This window comes from Macaca nemestrina, chromosome 9, assembly GCF_043159975.1.
Source record: "Macaca nemestrina isolate mMacNem1 chromosome 9, mMacNem.hap1, whole genome shotgun sequence".
Lineage (NCBI taxonomy): Eukaryota > Metazoa > Chordata > Mammalia > Primates > Cercopithecidae > Macaca > Macaca nemestrina.
Window position 1 is genome coordinate 43,245,399 of NC_092133.1, and position 5,575 is coordinate 43,250,973.

General features: G+C 44.3%; 1 pseudogene; it reads left to right on the forward strand.

The window, feature by feature from the left end:
- The first annotated feature begins 375 nt into the window (after window positions 1–375).
- On the forward strand, window positions 376–4,487 carry LOC139355984 (uncharacterized; annotated as a pseudogene).
- The last annotated feature ends 1,088 nt before the right edge of the window (window positions 4,488–5,575 follow it).

Here is a 5,575-nt window from a genome sequence, read left to right on the forward strand (position 1 = left end):
TAAAATGATGAACTCAGGGATTCTGTCTCCCGGCTTCAGAAGCAGATACTAAGCCTCAGATCTGCGAATATTGTCCTAAGTGAGAGTCTTATCTCCTGTAGAGAAAGAGCTGAAATTGTGGAGAAATAGACACAAGCTCCTATCATGCGAGTGACTGACCTGCAATGAAAGGTGCATGCGTGGCCTCACCAGGTGTCTGCTGTTAAAGTGAGGGTATTAATTAGAAAAGAATGGGGCCCTGCAACATGGAATGGGGACATGTGGGAGGACCCTGATGAAGCTGGGGATACTGAGTTTGTAAACTCTGATGAGCCTTTTTTGCCAGAATAAACAGCTTCCCCATCCACAGTAGTGGCAATATCTCCTCCCTGACCCATGCTGCCATCAGCCTTTCCATCTTTGTCTGAGGAGATAAACCCTGTGCTGCCTGAGGCAACAGTGTTGGCCTCCCCTGAGGCAGTTGCCAGGCAAAATAATGTTGATTCTCCTCAGGAGCCACCCTCAACAGCCCTGTTTGCTCCTAGACCAATAACTAAAACCTCGGGGGGCCCCTGGAGGTGAGGTTGAGAGTGTGACCCATGACGAGGTGCACTACACTCGAAAAGAACTACATGAGTTCTCTAATTTATATAAACAGAAATCTGGAGAACAGGCATGGGAACGGATATTAAGGGTATGGAATAATGGTGAAAGGAACATAGAGTTGGATCAGGCTGATTTATTGATTTGAGCCCACTAAGTAGAGACTCTGCTTCTAATGTTGCAGCTCGAGGAGTTAAAAAAGGTTCTAATAGTTTATTTGCTTGGTTAGCTGAAATAGGATTAAAAGATGGCCCACTGTGAGTGAGTTGGAAATGTCTGATCTCTCTTGGTTTAATGTAGAGGAAGGGATCCAAAGGTTTAGAGAGAGTGGGATGATGGAGTGGATTAGTCAACTTAGATCTATTCATCCCAGCTAGGAGGGTCCAGACGATATACCCTCAACCAATGCCTTGTGAAATAGGTTTGTGATGGCAGCACCTGCATCTTTGAGAAGCTCTATAATTGCTCTTCTCTATATGTCAAATCTAACAGTGGGAACCTCAGTCACTCAAGTAAAAATGTAAATACAATGGGAATAATTAGATCCCGAGGTATCAGGGGCCACATGGTAGCACTTAACCATCAAAAGCAAGGTGGGTGTAGCTACTGTAACGGACAGCAGAGACAAAGCAGCAATCAGAATAGTCTGACTGGTGTACAGCTCTGGCATTGACTAATTAATCACAGTGTTTCTAGAAGTTAAATTGATTGGAAGTCTACTGCATTTCTAGTTAATTTATATAAGCAGAAAACTTCTAGGTTGAATGGACAAAAGACTAATTTGAATTATAAAAACAGAGAATCAAGGCTCCTCAATCAATTTCCAGACTTGAGCCAGTTTATAGACCCAGAACCCTTTGAATGAAGGGGAGGCAGGTCACCTTAAGGAAGGACCCCACTACATTACCGACAATTCATGCAGTGAATTTTTCTCCTGTCCTTCTCTAAGGAGACCTCCTGCCTTTTACCAGGGTAACTGTGCATTGGGGAAAGGGAAATGATCAGATATTTTGGAGACTACTGGACACTGGCTCTGAACTAACGTTGATTCCAGGAAACCCAAAACATCATATTGGTCCTCCAGTTAAAGTAGGGACTTATGGAGATCAGGTGATTTATTGAGTTTTAGCTCAGGTCTAACTTCCAGTGGGTCAGTGGGTCCCTGGACTCATCCTGTGGTCATTTCCCCAGTGCCAGAATGCATAATTAGCATAGACACACCTGGCAGCTGGCAGAACCCCCATGTTGGCTCCCTGACTGATAAGGTGAGGCCTATTATGGAGGGAAAGGCCAAATGGAAGCCATTATACCATTACCCATCTAGGAAAATAGCAAATCAAAAACAACATCACATCCCTAGAGGGATTGCGGAAATTAGTGCCATCATCAAGGACTTGAAAGGTGCATGGGTGGTGATTCCCATCACATCCCTTTTCAACTCTCCCATTTGGCTTGTGCAGAAGACAGATGGATCTTGGAGAATGACAGTGGGTTATCATAAGTGTAACCAAGTGGTGACTCCAATTACAGCTGCTGTACCAGATGTGGTTTCATTTCTTGAGCAAATTGACACATCTCCTGGTACCTGGTATGCAGCCATTGATTTGGCAAATGCCTTTTTCTCCATTCCTGTCCACAAGGCCTACCAGAAGCAATTTGCCTTCAGCTGGCAAGGCCAGCAATATACCTTTACTGTCCTACATCAGGGGTATATCAACTCTCTGGTTTTGTGTCATAGTCTTCTTCGGAGAGACCTTGATTGCCTTTCACTTCTGCAAGATATCACACTGGTCCATTACATTGATGACATTATGCTGATTGGATCCAGTGAAGAAGAAGTAGCAAACACACTGGACTTATTGGTGAGACATGTGTATGCCAGAGGATGGTAAATAAATCTGACTAAAATTCAGGGAACTTGTACCTCAGTAAAATTTCTAGGGGTCTTGTTGTATGGGGCCTGTCAAGATATTCTTTCTAAGGTGAAGGATAAGTTGCTGCATTTGGCCCCTCCTACAACCAAGAAAGAGGCAGAACATCTAGTGGGCCTTTTTGGATTTTGGAGGCAACACATTCTTCATTTGGTTATGTTACTCTGGCACATTTATTGAGTGACCCAAAAGGCTACCAGTTTTGAGTGCGGTCCAGAACATGAGAAGGCTCTGTAACAGGTCCAAGCTGCTATGTAAGCTGCTCTGCCACTGGGCCATATGACCCAGCAGATCCAATGGTGCTTGAGGCATTAGTGGCAGATAGGGATGCTGTTTGGAGACTTTGGCAGGCCCCCATAGGTGAATCATAGTGGAGGCCTCTAGGATTTTGGAGCAAGGCCCTGCCATCTTCTGCAGATAACTACTCTCCTTTTGAGAGACGGCTCTTGACCTGTTACTGGGTTTTGATGGAAACTGAACATTTAACTATGGGTCATCAAGTTACCATGTGACCTGAACTGCCTATCATGGATGGGGTGCTTTCTGTCCCATCTAGCGATAAAGTGGGTTATGCACAGCAGCACTCCATCATGAAATGGAAGTGGTATATGTGATCAGGTTTGAGCAGGTCTTGAAGGCACAAGTAAGTTACATGAGGAAGCGGCCTAAATGCCTATGGTCTTTACTCCTGCCACCCTGCCTTCTCTTCAGCCTGCACCAATGGCCTCATGGGGAGTTCCCTATGATCTGCTGACAGAGGAAGAGAGGACTAGGCCCTGGTTCACAGATGGTTCTGCACGATATGCAGGCACCACCAAAAGTGGACAGTGTAGCACTACAGCTCCTTTCTAGGACATCTCTGAAGGAGAGCAGTGAAGGGAAATCTTTCTAGTGAGCAGAACTTCAAGCAGTGCACCTTGTTGTGCACTTTGCATGGAAGGAGAAATGGGCAGATGTGCGATTATATACTGATTCAGGGGCTGTAGCCAATGGTTTGGAAGAAGCATGATTGGAAAATTGGTGATAAAGAAATTTGGGGAAGAGGTATGGACTCAGAGTATGGACTTCTCTGAATAGTCAAAAGCTGTGAAGATATTTGAGCATGTGAATTCTCACCAACAGGTGACCTCACCCAAGGAGGATTTTAATAATTAAGTGGATAGGATGACCCATTCTGTGGATACCACTCAGCCTCTTTCCCCAGCCACCTCTGTCCTTGCCCAATGGGCCCATGAACAAGTGGCCATGGTGGCAGGGATGGAGGTTATGCATGGGGTCAGCAACATGGACGTTCACTCACCAAGTCATACCTGGGTACAGCCACTGCTGAGTGCTCATTTGCCAGCAGCAGAAACCAACAATGAGCCCTCAATATGGCACTATTCCTGAGGATGATCAGCCAGCTATCTGGTGGCAGGTTGATTATATTGAACTTCTCCCATCATGGAAAGGGCAGAGATTTGTCCTCACTGGAATATACACTTACTCCCTATATTGGTTTTCCTAACCTGCATGTGATGCTTCTGCCATGACTACCATCTGTGGACTCATGGAATGGCTTATCCACCATCATGGTATTCCACACAGCATTGCCTCTGACCAAGGCACTCACTTAATGGCTAAATAAATGCGGCAATGGGCCCATGCTCATGGAATTTACTGTTCTTACCATGTTCCCCATCATCCTGAAGCCGCTGGATAGAATGGTGGAATGGCCTTTTGAAGTCACCATTACAAAGCCAAATAGGTGACAATACTTTGCAGGGCTGGGGCAAAATTCTCCAGCAAGCCATGTCTTCTCTGAATCAGCATTCAATATATGATACTGTTTCTCTCATAGCCAGGATTTACGGGTCCAGGAATGAAGGGGTGGAAGTGGAAGTGGCACCAGTCACCATCACCCCTAGTGATCCACTAGAAAAATGTTGGCCTCCTGTTCCTGTGGTATTATGTTCTGCTGGCCTAGGATCTTAGTTATAGAGGGATAAATGCTGCCCCCAGGAGACACACAATTCTATTAAACTGGAAGTTAGGATTGCCACCTGGACACTTTGGGCTCCTCCTACCTTTAAGTCAACAGGCTAAGAAGGGAGTTACAGTGTTGGCTGGGGTGATCAACCTGGACTAGTAAGATGAAATCAGTCTGCTACTCCACAACAGAGGTAAGGAAGAGTATTCATGGAATACAAGAGATCCATTAGGGTGTCTCTTAGTATTACCATGTCCTGTGATTAAGGTCAATGGGAAACTACAACAGCCCAATCCAGGCAAGACTACAAATGACCCAGACCCTTCAGGAATGAAGGTTTGGGTTGTTCCATCAGGAAAAAAAAAAAAAAAAAAAAAAGACCTGCTGAGGTGGTTGCTAAAGGCAAAGGGAATACAGAATGGGTAGTAGAAGAAGGTAGTCATCAATACCAGCTTTGACCATGTGACCACCTGCAGAAATGAGGACTGTAATTGTCATGAGTATTACCTCCTCCTTTTGTTAAAAACATGTTTGTGCATGTATACACTTCTACTAAGAAAATATTTTCATTTTGTTTCATTTCTTCTATATTATGTGACATAAGATTTATTGACTTCACATCAGCATTTAAGTATTGTTAACTTTATGTAATAGTATTTGGTTTGGGGATTGGTTCGTTTCCAGTTGTACGAAGAATAGTTGTTTTATGCTAGGCATAATTATGACCTTATTATTGTCTTTATTTGAAAATTATATATGATCTCAGGAGATGTATATGAATTCAAGTTGACAAGGGGTGGGCTTGTGATGGTTAATACTGAGTGTCAATTTGATTGGATTGAAGGATACAAAATATTGATCCTGGGTGGTCACTGAGGGTGCCAAAGGAGATTAACATTTGAGTCAGTGGGCTGGGGAAGGCAGACTCGCTCTTAATCTGGTGGGCACCATCTAAGCAGCTCCCAGGCCTCCCAGACTACATCTTTCTCCCGTGCTGGATGCTTCCTGCCCTCGAACATTAGACTCTAAGTTCTTCAGTTAGGAGAAGAGTTAGGAGTTAAACTCAGTTAGGAGTTAAACTGAGTTAAACTTG